Genomic DNA, 13,550 nt, shown 5'->3' on the forward strand with positions numbered 1-13,550 from the left:
CCCCCAGCAGGCCCTAAACCAGAGGGGAAGGGCCAGAACAGTTTCCAAGGCTCTCAGTCAGGACCAGAGTCTAAGGGGAACAGGGCCTCTAGTCAGTACCAGAAGGAGAAAGGAGGTGTGGGTCCTTTCACTCCGAAGGTGATTAAATGCTATAAGTGCCACCGAGAGAGACACTTAAAGCCAGACTGCCCAGTGAAGGACGTGGTGCCAGTGGCACCCGTGATAGCAAGTGTGCTTTCAGTGGGGGCAGACATGAAGGGAGGACCTAGTGAGTTTAACTTAGTCACCAGGGACATCTGGGAACTTGACCCAGAAGCCCTTAAGCATATTCACCCTAACTCAATGGGGTATAAGAGTATGGCAAGTATCAATGGAAGGAAGGTTCCTGCCATGAGGGATACTGGTACCCACAGGACTATGGTTGAATGCAAATATCTCAAACCCGAAGAGATCATCCCTGGTTCCAAGGGTTATGGACTTGTAGCTAGAGGTGATGACATGGAGTACCCTTATGATAGAGTGGAGGTAGAGGTGAATAGTAAGAAGGCCATGGTCAGTGTGGGGGTTCGAGAGAAGCGGGATGCTGGGTGCTTTCTGGGGAATACTGTTGTTGAACCCGGGTTAGTACCAGGCCCTGAGGCCTATATGGCCTGGATTTCATCAGCTGTGCTCACTAGGGCACAGACTGTAAAACTGCTTCCTAGTGAAGTGGGGACAACTCTAGCGGAAGAGACACTAGAAGGGAACAGGCCAGAACAAGGACCAAGAGCAGATTCTGAGAAGGCACCTGTCCTGGTGTCTGCACCTCCTTCTCCAGTTGGAGAGGAGGGTGAGTATCCAGAGGCGGATAAGGTGTTGGAGGCTGCAGGAGCTGCTTGTTGCAGGAGGACCATCCTGTGAGGAGTTTTTTTAGGCCCAGGCTGAGTGTCTTACACTTGTTGGCCTGCGGAAAGCTGCTCAGGAACAGGTCTCTACTGGAGTAGTCGGAAAGCACAAGGTTGCTTGGGAAGATGGACTCCTTTACAGGGAGCCTGCTGACCCAGAGCCAGGAGCCAGCAAAAGGTTAGTGGTTCCTCAGGTGCACAGGAATTTCCTGCTGCAGCTAGCCCATGAAGTACCCCTAGCTGGTCACTTGGGCGTCAAAAAGACAAAGGACAGGTTAGCACCTCTGTTTTACTGGCCAGGAGTTGGTCAGGATGTGGAGACATTTTGCCGAACCTGTCTGGTCTGTCAGGCCAGTGGCAAGTCTGGTGGTCAGGCAAAGGCACCCTTGGTACCCCTACCTGTCGTGGGGGTGCCCTTTGAAAGGGTGGGGATTGATATAGTTGGTCTGTTTGACCCTCTATCACCCTCAGGCAACAAATACATTCTTGATGTGGTGGATCATGCCACCAGGTACCCTGAGGTTGTGGCTTTGAGGAGCACTACTGCTAAGGTGGTAGCTAGGGCTCTTCTAGGGATCTTTTCCAGGGTTGGATTTCCACAGACGGTGGTTACTGATAGGGGAGCCAACTTCATCTCATCTTATATGAAGTCCATGTGGGAAGAGGTCGGAGTGACTTACCACTTCTCCACCGCTTACCATCCCGCAACCAACGGTTTAGTGGAGCGCTTCAATAAGACCATAAAGAGCATGATGGGGACTCTGTCAGATCCCCTCAAGAGGAAGTGGGATCTCCTCTTGCCATGCCTGTTGTTTGCTTACGGGGAGATACCACAAAAAGGAGTAGGGTTCAGTCCCTTTGAACTTCTTTTTGGGCATCCTGTCCGAGGTCCCTTGACATTGGTCAAGGAGGTCTTGGAAGGCGACCTAAGCCCCCTACCCATGATGTGGTGGACTATGTCTTCGGCCTCCTTAGGCTGATGGCCCAGCTCATGAGTAAAGCAAAGAACAATCTTCAAGCCAGCCAACATCTCATGAAGGAGTGGTATGACCAGAAGGCTATGCTGACTGGGTACCAGGAGGACCAGGAAGTGTGGGTCCTGAAGCCTATTTGTCCCCGGGCTCTGGAGGACAAGTGGTGTTAGGAAGATTTCTGATGTCAACTATTTAATTGACAAGAACTAGGAGGTCTATAGGCCAAGCATCTTGCTTGCTTAAACTGGCAAAACTAATAAGTCAGTTAGTGCTGCAGTCACCATGTAATAGTATCAAAAAAATAGAGAGGGAGTGAGAGACCCAAAAGTATGAGAAAAGAGAGCGAACAGAGTTGTGATATCTAAGACTCAATTGGAAAGTCTGGTCAAACCAAATCCAGCACAAATGATTTGTGGATAACCATCAAACAAACCAGATGATCGGTCCTATCATTTGGTCAGTCCACACTGTGACTTGGCGGGTCCTTTGATCATCTGGACCTTATCCCACACAGTCGGTATAAGTACTAGATACGGTCTACAGTGAGAGTGAACCTCCAGTTGTTGGTCTGGTTGTGATGGTTAGTGAAAAGTAATGAAAAGACAGTGCAACGTATAAAAAAGTGGTGAAGCTTAAAATAGGGTGATGTGTCTAAACAAACACTTTAATAGAAACCAGGCACATCCCCTAATTAAAAAATAGGAACAGCGCAAACGACAGTGTGGAACAAATAACTGTCGCAATTAGGGCCAACATGTTTCTGCCTACCGGGCAAATCGTCCCATGGCTTTCATCAGGGCCACTGCTCTAAGAAAGTTGCTACTGTTTAGTGTAAGTGAATAAAGAAGAAAAATATATATAAGTAGGAACGATACAACCTGTACCTACAGTTATATACACATCCTCCTTGTCAGTGGACGTTCGACGTGATCTAGGAAAACATATACGTGATATTCAGTTTAATAACATACTTTTAACATACATGTGCGCTCTCATCCTCTCTTGTGCATATAATAAACTGTGCTAACAGTATTAAACATTTTAATTGCTCACCCAACATGACAGGGGACTGGACCTCACCTCACCTGGACCGTGCTCAGGTATCTGAGGCCCCGCACTGTGAAACAGAAAAATGCGAACAGGGAAAGGCATCAAAACTCAATACAACATATGGAGTATAAAGATGTCTACTTTCAATCCCTGTTACATACGTCACATCTGTCCACATGTAAACTCAATAGTGGAAAGCCCACCAGGGATAAGGCTAGTACTCCGTAAATTCGTGCTAACACAGCAAGTAGCTTCATACTGATCTTCTTATATGTATTGTACATTAACTGTGAGTCAGTAACGTTAATCCAAATCTGTGTACATAGGGTAAAAGCAGGGATCCTGTTGATCTAAACAGTGACCACCAATGTGGCTAATACCCCCAATTGGTGTGAACACGACCCTCTAGCATTCTCTTAGGTGCATGTTCTCTAAGAGTACACTAAAACATGTGTATTAGCATGGTTCTGATATTACTCAGTAATGGCCACAACTAGCTATTTCACTCACCTATCCGTCGGTGCCACAAGACTCGCCTGAGGCTTGGGGGAGGCACCGCACCGGAAGAAAAGTGGGTTTACATGCAACAACACCGAAGGGGACTACTTTACCATCGTGTCTTTACTGAAAGTACCCCTAAGTGTTGATACATGTGCTCAACGCTGTCTACACCACCAATATGTGGGTAGAAAAGGGGAACTGTATTGATAGATGAATCGCCCTGTATAGTTTGAAACTCTGTGGCTGACCGCAATGCTTAAATGATCGCCGGGCGCCCGTATCAATCCGCGGGACTACAGAATGACGTCATATCGGCCATTTCTGTAGTTCCAGTGACGCGGGCGCCTTCAGACGAATTAATCAGTTAAAAAATTACCTGATCAAACAAAAAGATGACTATTCCTTCTTCGGGAGTCCTGTTGGCCATTCTATTGTGTATTGGAGCATGTCAAGCATGGACTGAGCATGACAAACATAAGGAATAGAAAGAACTACCGAATGACCTCAGATCGGACATTTTAGTAGTTCAGATCGTAAAGTGTTAGAAGTTCAAGTCGTGTCTAGTATAGTTCTTAATCACTTATGAGACAGAAGACATATGATCCACAACCAAGGGGTGTACAGATCAAGTCAAAGGGTGTGTGAATTATGTAGGCTTCTTCAGTGAAAGAACTGTATCGTCCTGAACAAAGACCAACAGTGGGGTTTTGCAGAGTAGAGCCAAAAAGGGGGCACCAACATAAGATGCAAAGAGCTCAGTCTAGCCGTGGACATATCTCAGAGATACTTCAATGTGTGTTCGAAAAACACTACAGAGCGTGCCAAGGTATCTGATCATTAAGTCCCTTTGTGTCAGAGGAGAGTTTGAAGACCCATCTTTGCTCTCTCGTAAACAAATATTTAGCGACATTCTTCACATGTGATGGTATGAAGGGCTTTTCCAAGACCGTCCATACAAAATCCGAATCCCCATGTTGTTTCTCAAGGAAATGTCTTGTAAGTTGTGTCATGGATTTTTTACAGCGGAACGAGCTCTTATGCTCAAGCATATAAACTCAAACCTTGCGGGTAGTCATCCCCACATATTGACAGGAGCAAGGGCAAGTCAGTAGATAAACGAGATTATCGCTGTTGCAATTGGTGAAGCGATTTTGCAACCACGGCCTGTCAGTACCTATGTGGATTTCAGTAGAATGTTTAGTCTGTGGACATACAGAGCAATTGCCACAAGGATCATGGCCAACTGCAGGTGGTAAATCCCATAGAGTGCCCAGGGTTCGTTTGGGCATCTCCTTAGGACGCGTATGTATTAGACGATCCTTAATACTGTTAGATCTTTTAAATGCAAATAGGGGTAGTGCAATCTTGTAATTGCCATGGTTAAGGATACGCCAATGTTTCTTAATGATTGTCTGTAGGCTGTTACTCCTGGTGTTAAATGTACTCACAAAAGTGAGTCTATCTGTAGAGGTTTTGGGGACTGGAGGTTCTAGGAGCGCCTCCCGGTTGTTGTTATGCGCTCTTTTGAGAGACCGTTTTATAAGTGGTCTCGGATAATGTCTATCCAGCAGTTGTGAAGACAAGTTCCTAGCATGAGTCTTAAAATCCTCCAACCTGGAACAGTTCCTCCGAACGCGGAGGAACTGGCCATATGGTAAATTGTCCCTAAGGGATTTAGGATGGTGGCTCTCGTACAAAAGTAACGAATTTCTAGCCATCGGCTTCCTATACAATTCGGTCTGCAAGCCTGCAGGTGTCGCATAAATCGAGAGATCTAAGAAGGACAGTCTCTCTTTGTGAGCCTCGAAAGTGAATCTGAGGAATTGATTCCTACCAATCAACCAAAGATGAAAATCATTCACCAATTCCAAACTCCCTCTCCACACTACCAACACATCATCAATATAGCGTTTCCACCATACTATCGATGATATGTATGGGTTGGTAGGTGTGAGTACATGCTGTTGTTCGAAATGGTGCATGTACAAATTCGCCAGGCTAGGCGCAAAAACGCTGCCCATACTCGTTCCAGAGGTCTGAAGATATATTGTGTCCTCGAAACGGAAATAATTCTCTTTCATAGCGAGAGTAGCTAGAGCCATAATAAAGGTGATTGGGGTGATGGTATCACCGGTGTTATCCCCCAGGATGGATGTAACAACTTCAAGAGTTTCATCCTAGGGGATTGAGGTATACAAAGACTCTACATCGAAAGAGACCAAAAGGTCTCTTTCGGGGTCAAAATCTATTTCAGGAAGTACCCTTAGCACGTCCTTCGTATCTTGCAGGTAGGTGGGCATCCTCTGCACAATTGGTCTCAGAAAATAATCTACAAAAGTTGAAAGTGGTTCCAAGGCTGAACCTAGGCCAGATATGATAGGCCTCCCTGGAGGCGGCCTCTGTGGCTTATGTACCTTAGGAAGAAGGTAGAAGTACGGCATGACAGGGAACTCTGTTATCAAAAAGGAACCTTCGTTGGAAGTGATCCATCCCTCTGCTAATGCTTCTTCTACCATGCTTTTAATCCTAGTCATGAGACCCTCAGTGGGATCTTCCTGTAGCGGTGAATAAGCATGCCTGCACTCAGTTGCCTGAGGCATTCGGAACGATAGTCAGTGGTGTTCAGAATGACTATGGAACCGCCTTTGTCTGCAGACTTAATCGTTGTTAGTTGGTCATCTGACAAACTTTTCAATGCCTTCTGTTCTGGAATTGACATGTTCTTGGAGGATCTATCCTGTATTTTCCACATGTTTGTTACTTCGTCACATACAGCTCTCTCAAAGGCTAAAACTTGAGGAGGAACTGTGTGTGTAGGTGGTTGAAATTTCGAATTCGTTTTCAACCCTTTGTTCAATTCATGAGCATCCTCCAGAACCTCAGATTTGTTTTTGAAGAAATAGTGAAGTTTCAACTTTCTAAAGAATTGACTCAGTTCACATTGGAGTGTGAAAGGGTCTCCGGTATTCGTCATTACGAAGCCCAATCCTTTATTGAGTACTTGTTCCTCCAAAGTGGTGAGTGTTTTTGTTGAAGGATTCACTACTAGGGTGGATTCCCTGATGTTCCTGCTTTCTGGAGGTTTTTGGCTGTCTGGCTCCGAGTTCCTGTGTGCGGGCCTGTTTGATCTTGCCATTGGACCCCTGGTTGTTGTGAGGTCTGGCGTCTGCCCCTGGTCCTCCGTGTGCCAAACCCTAAAAAAGGCTGTGTATTAAAAGTGTTGGGGAACCCTTGGAAAGGTCCAGGTGGTGGTGGGTACATCATATGTTGTTGTGGTGGATAACCCCAGGGAGTAGGTGGCCACCATTGTTGGAAGTTACTAGGTGGTTGGTTCCCATATGCGAAACCTCTATTCCCTCGCCCACGACCCCTTGGTTGAAAGTGAGATGAATTGGTGTTGTCCGTGTCACTATCTTCGGAACTGGAGCCTCAGTAGTTAGACCCGAATCGTTTCCCATTGTTTCTAAACATGGGAGGGGTATAACTGTCGCTAGTGTAGGGGTATACCCGCTCATGCTTGAACTTGGGGAGGTCCTTCTTAAACTTATCAAGCTTAGACTGTAAGATGGTGTCTTTGAATTCTGTCATGTTCTTGTTAGACTCGTCCTGTTGTCTCTTAAATAGCGTGGGTGTAATTGTAGCTCTTATTGAGGCTTCCAAAACCTGAATTTTTATAAGGATAGTATCAGCTATCCGTTTAGCAGTGCTGATAATGAGGATGAGCCTGTCTCTCGTGCATCTCCAGGCTATCAAAGACCAATCCTTAAGAAAGGCTTTGTCCTGCAAAAAGAGGCGTGGTGCGTTTGCAACAATGAGGCCTGGAGGTGCACAGCTGGCCCTCAAATATTCAGCCATGGCTATCCCATGTACGAGCGTCCTATAATGGGACTTTTTCAAAACTAGAACCTTTGTCCAGTCATCTGTTGAGACATTGGCCGTAGTGGGTACTGATTCAAGCATGCTCGGCATGCTATCCAGAATGGACTGGTACATTGAGTCATCATAGGCAAGACCGCTAATTTCTGCCATGATGTAAAAAGTGTATAAAGGAGAATCTATGAGTACAGCCAAACAAACGAAGGAGGCCACTCCAAACTACTGAATCTATTTCCGTCTCAGAGTTCGGTGGCGCCGTAACTGTGAGAACTAATCAATAAGAGTATAAATCTCTCAGTACAATAATGACCCGCAGCCAGCAGCTGCTCTAAACTATCAAAAACAAAACAGGGAGAGTAGGGTAGTTGCACTCTTTTCATTACTTTTCACTAACCATCACAATCAGACCAACAACTCGAGGTTCACTCTCACTGTAGACCGTATCCAGTACTCATACCGACTGTGTGGCATAAGGTACAGATGATCAAAGGACCCGCCAGGTCACAGTGTGGACTGACCAAATGATAGGAACGATCATCTGGTTTGTTTGATGGTTATCCACAAATCATTTGTGCTGGATTTGGTTTGATCAGACTTTCCAATTGAGTCTGAGATATCACGATTCTGTTCGCTCTCTTTTCTCATACTTTTGTGTCTCTCACTCCCTCTCTATTGTTTTGATACTATTACATGGTGACTGCAGCACTAACTGACTTATTAGTTTTGCCAGTTTAAGCAAGCAAGATGCTTGGCCTATAGACCTCCTAGTTCTTGTCTGTTATTCATGTGTGTTGTTGCTGGGGAAATGAACTAGTAGTAGGTCTTTAAACTTCTTCCCTCTGACCCTACTCTCCCTGTTTTGTTTTTGATAAACTATTTAATTGACACAGGTGCTGCATGGGAGCCCAAAAGGGTATTCCATGTCAATCGGCTGAAGCTGTGTCTTCGCAGGGATGAAGTACCATAAAAATAACCTATAGGACTATACCTACCAATAGCCCCAATCCCATTACCAAATAATCAGTCAGTTGGCAGTGAAGACGGTTCAATCCTTTATTAAGCAAAATATCTATAGAGGAGCCTATCCAACTCTCACCCATCAAGTGCGCGGAGAAGACTGCTGGCTTACATTCAAACAGAAGGCTATATACTTTCAGTTCGACTCATAGAATCACTGTAACAGGAATAACACCAGTTGGCCCTCAGATCCCAAAGAAGGACCATATATGGCACACATGATTAGTTCAAAGCTTTACTATTTATTACTGAGAAGGTCAGGAGGGGTGACTTCCTTTCGTCTTGGTGCCCGGGAGTGTAGGCACGGCGCCTCTTGGAATGTGCTTATCGCACCCAAAGCCAGAGGCAACCTTGTTCCCAGGACAGAGAGAAAACAGTTTACCTTCAGCTGCTTTCAGTAACTCAAATGAACTGGGGCTTGACAACTACTGGAGAGTGACACGTGATCACAGCTCGTGTCCGAGTCAAGACAAAGAAAATGGCGTCTGTATGGTTCTCGGCCTACTCTGTTAGCACTAGCAACACTGGAAAAGAATAAACCTTTTCCTACCAATTAGCACATATACGAGTTATGTTATGTATATACCAAACAAAGAGGATATATAGATACATCATGCTAACATAATATATGTCGGATACTCCTCATGTAGGGGAAATCTAATTTTTATCCCTCAGGGAGTACACTGTTTCTTTACGGGCAATGGCTGAAGAGGTGGAAGAAGAGAGTGAGCCCATCCCTGACTTATTGCAAGGTGATTAGAAGGATGGTTCAGTTGAGGGAGTTAAGCTTGCCTCTGAACTGACACCTGAACAGCAGGTGGAGTGCAAAGAGCTACTGTGGAGATTTTCCCATCTCTTTTCACTTACCCCTGGGCCGACACCTGTCTGTGTGCATGACATAGAAACAGGGGACAACCTGCCTGTTAAGATCAAAACATATAGGATGTCAGATCGGGTTCAAGAGTGCATCACGACTGAGGTGGCCAAGATACTTCACCTGGGTGTTGTTGAATGCTCCACTACTCAGACCCAGGTAAGGGCTTTTCTGGGCCTTATTGGTTACTATTGGAACTTTGTAGAAAACTATGGGACCACTGTTGCTCCATTGACAGCCCTGACATCTAGGAAGCAGGCCAGGAAGGTGATCTGGACTGAGAGTGTCAGAAAGCATTTGATAAATTGAAGACTGCACTATGCAATGCACCTGTGTTGAAGGCCCCTGATTACAGTCAGACCTTCATTGTGCAGACAGATGCTTCAGAAAAGGGAGTTGGGGCAGTTATAGCCCAGCTCAATGAGAAGGGAAGGGAGCATCCGATGGCCTTTATCACCCACCAACTACTCCCCATGGAGCAGAACTGGTCTGCGGTTGAAAAAAAAGAATGTTTTGCCATAGTGTGGGCCCTTCGAAGATTCAGGCCTTACTTGTTTGGTGCAATATTTGTGGCTCAGACAGATCACAAGCCCCTCAAGTGGCTCATGGCAATAAAGGGGGAGAAACCAAAGTTGCTCAGGTGGGCCATATCTCTGCAGGGACTAGATTTTACTGTGAAACATAAAGCAGGCTTACAGCACGGTAATGCAGATGGACTTTCCCAATGGTTTATCCAATCAGATGATCGGTCTTCTCCCACTGGCCATTCTAATCTGGGGAGGGCATATGTTGGGACGGGAAGTGTAAGAAATGGGGTTACCAGATCTCCAAGGGGGTAGCATGGAACCAAGCGGGCAGGCCAAACTTCGGAGGACATGTGAAGCACTCACCCAGTACCCACAGACGACACACCAGGCACACCACAAAAGAGGCAGGACACCAGTTTGAGTTGGAAAATTAAGAAGTTTAGTATCTCCAACCTGCAAGGCAAAAATGCATAACAGTGGTATCATAACACGGCGCCAACTGGCACCAGAGCCAAGTGTATCAAGGGGGGATTATTTACATGGGAAGTAAGGGCTGAGTCTGTAAGTCCTTATCGGAAAATAAAGAAGAATGTTTACATTGTCATTAAACCTGGGGTCACAATGGCGGGGCCAACTCAGGCTCTCATCCTTAGCAGTTTAACTCCAACCCAACGCCTGTAAAGAAAAACTTCATGGCATCACAGTAAATCCCAACTGTCAGGAACACCTGTGATAAACAAGCAATGGGATCTAACCAGGGGCCTGGAATGACACGTCAGGCCAGCACCGGGGCAGGACACCTGCAGTAAAAGGGCACATCAATATAAGATATCGGTCTCATCACCTCAGGCCAGGGAGATGACCATCTCATCAGGGTAGTAGGCACCTTGTATGCAACTGAACCTTAGGCATACATATTACACTGTGACATTAGGTATTTAACCATAAGCATTTCAACACTGGTACATTATTCCTGAGCAATACCCTGGCATCTAACACATTGTGCACCTCACCAGTGCGTACATTATGCTCACTTAGGCAGGTATATAACATCTGCAGGGGCCCACGACCTTAGTTGTCTAACAACCTGGAATCAGCGTAGGATCACCTAGCAGGCGTGAAACATTAATATGCATTGGCATCAATAACATTATCACCAGGGAGTACCCTTAAACATTTCCTTCACCAGGTTTTCGTGATAACTGGGGGACCTCAGGGCAACCCATACAGCCGGGACCTATATTTGCAATGAGGGGGAATGAGGCTCTCTACCCCAAAATATTCCATCAGGGCCTGCGGCTTGCTCCCGAGTTGTCTGTTAGGGCAGTTAGGTGCAGGAGAGTCAGGGCAGTTCAATACTTCTAGAGCCCAAGTCGCAGGGGCCCTCTGCCAGACGGGGCACCTGATAAGGTAACACAGTCCCCGGGGCGGGCACCGACAATGTACCCCGTTGCCCTCTACCCTCCTCACAGTCTAACCAAGGCCCCACTCACTGACTGCTCCTGGGCTCCTTTCTTACGGGAACCGCAGCAGGTAGGGGGCTTCAATGAGGAAGGCCAGGCACCGGCAATGTGCCTCGAGGCCCGGGCTCCGCTGTTCCCCACGTGGCTCCCTCAACTCTGTCCTCCTGACTCCTCTAGGACTCTCACTAGATGCGTGGGAGGGGCCAGGCACCGGTCCTGTGCCTCAACGCTCCCTCTCCCTCTGCAGCTGCTCTGTATGGGTCTTTACCGCGCGTCACAATCGGGGCTCCCTCTTCACCACGGGAGCCCCTCAACACCACAGCTACGCCGGAGCTTCTTCCGGCCTCTTTCGGCTGCTCCTCTGGGCACAGACCGGCGGGGTGGGATCCCGCTCCGGTCGCTCTTGCTTTGGGGCTCCCCCTCGACCACGGGGGCCCCGCACCGGCGCTTCACCCGTGTCCCCCTCCTACCTCACGGGGACCCGGGGCTTCGTTTCGGCTTCTCCTGGCCTTCCCGGATGACTGCCAATCCCTGCACGGCCTTCAAGGGTCACGGCCGCGAAGGCCAATCTGAGCGTGGCGTTGGCGGGGGCAGGCCGATGACGCGGCCGGGCCCCCGTCACGTGATGGGGACCTGACGGCCTCAGGGCCTAGCGCGGCCCTCACCTCACATCGGCGGCCCTCTCCAGGCACCGGGGGCCGCCGCGACGATGCCCACAGCCGTGGGGGGGATCCCTCAAACGCCGGGCCGCGGCGGTGAGATCGGCGACAACGAGGCGCAATCTTCCAGCAGTGCCACAGTCTCCTCGGCGGCAGTAAGCGGTAGGCTCCCTTTTTAATTAATTAATTATATGGCGGACAGCGTGCCAAAACGAGGGTAGGCTCCTCCAGCGTGATTCTCCTCAGCAGAATGGCGCTATTCACAGCGCACTGCTTCTCCCTCTGCCCACAACCTCAGCTCCTTCCTCAGGCCACGCAGAGGGGGCAGGAAAGTAACTCTTCCTCAGCGCTTCGCAATTATAGCGCTTGACAGGCAGGCTTTACAGCACTAGGGGGCCACAACAGTCCCAGGGCCCAGCGCTTTCACAGGGCCTCACAGCACCTCAGCCAGCAGCCGTTCTTTTGGGGGCACAATCTTCCCCATGGTGCTTCAAAGGGGCCACAGCTTCTCAAGGGGGGTAAACAGTCCCACTCCTCACCTCCTGGGTGCTTCTTCCTCGCAGCGCTGGCGTAATTCCCGGTCCCCACAGTGTCGGGGACCTGGGTAGGGGCTCTCCCTTGTCAGGGGCCCAGGGGACAGCAGAGGGGGGGGTATAGGGGTGCAGGGCCCAGCTCACAGGTCCATGTGACGGTAGCACCTTGCAGCAGGTCCCCTCGCTTTCTTGTCCCAGCGCTGACTGACTCTCTGGTGGCACATCCCCCTTACTTATACCCTCCTCCCAGGCAGTGCCAGAACCTTCTAGAATGTTGGCAAAGCTGGCCTAAACTGGCTCAAGGGGAGGGGTGGAGCACCCTGGGTGCCAGGCTTTCCCTCCAAAAGCTAGGGGTAGCTGGGTAATAATATCTAGACCGCTGACCTGTGGCAGTCCAGTGGCAAAACCCATGGCCATGGCATCCATTTTAGACACAGTACATTTTAGGCAGGTGCATTTCTAAAATGGGAAAATTTACAAGCGCTCACACCATTACATAGCATTACAATTCAACACAGGGCAACTCCTACCACACATGGCCTATACAGGTTTAATACCATGGGGGAGACATCCTAAATTAGGGGGGCAAAAGCGAAACATTTCAGGGAACAGGCCAAGTCCAACAGGAAGTCTCCTGCATGTCTCTGGAGAGAGTGCTTCCCCTGCCTTATGCTAATCTCCAGCCAAGTCACTCAAAAGCTACTGTATGGTTTCTAGATCCCTACCTCACTGAGCATGACAATCATACATGTCCACTGAGGGTCTCCCTGGTTACATGGATTGAGACCCTAGAGCTTGGCTCTGAGATCGAGGGGGCATGCCTAGTGCACCCCTATTTTTCAGAGAGTGGCTACTGCCCTCTTTATTAAGGCTGTGGTAGACTGACCGAGTTGGCAGCAATAAATCTATAATTTGACAAAAAACAACCTAGGCAACTAATGTATAGGAGGACACAAATCGATGTAGAAGGACGAGGGCTGCCAATTACTATAAAATCAGTATTTTATTATAAAAATAAAAAGTACAACAAATAAAAATGTAATACAATTTTGAATAAAGATTGGTTACAAGTTCACAAATTAAGAATTCATGTGTAGTGCATTATACATAGACTTTCCTATGCAATACTCTGTACATAATACGAGGATAAAATAAAACAAACAGCAAATATACACAAAGTCAATTAATTAAA

Source organism: Lissotriton helveticus, chromosome 6, assembly GCF_964261635.1.
Source record: "Lissotriton helveticus chromosome 6, aLisHel1.1, whole genome shotgun sequence".
Lineage (NCBI taxonomy): Eukaryota > Metazoa > Chordata > Amphibia > Caudata > Salamandridae > Lissotriton > Lissotriton helveticus.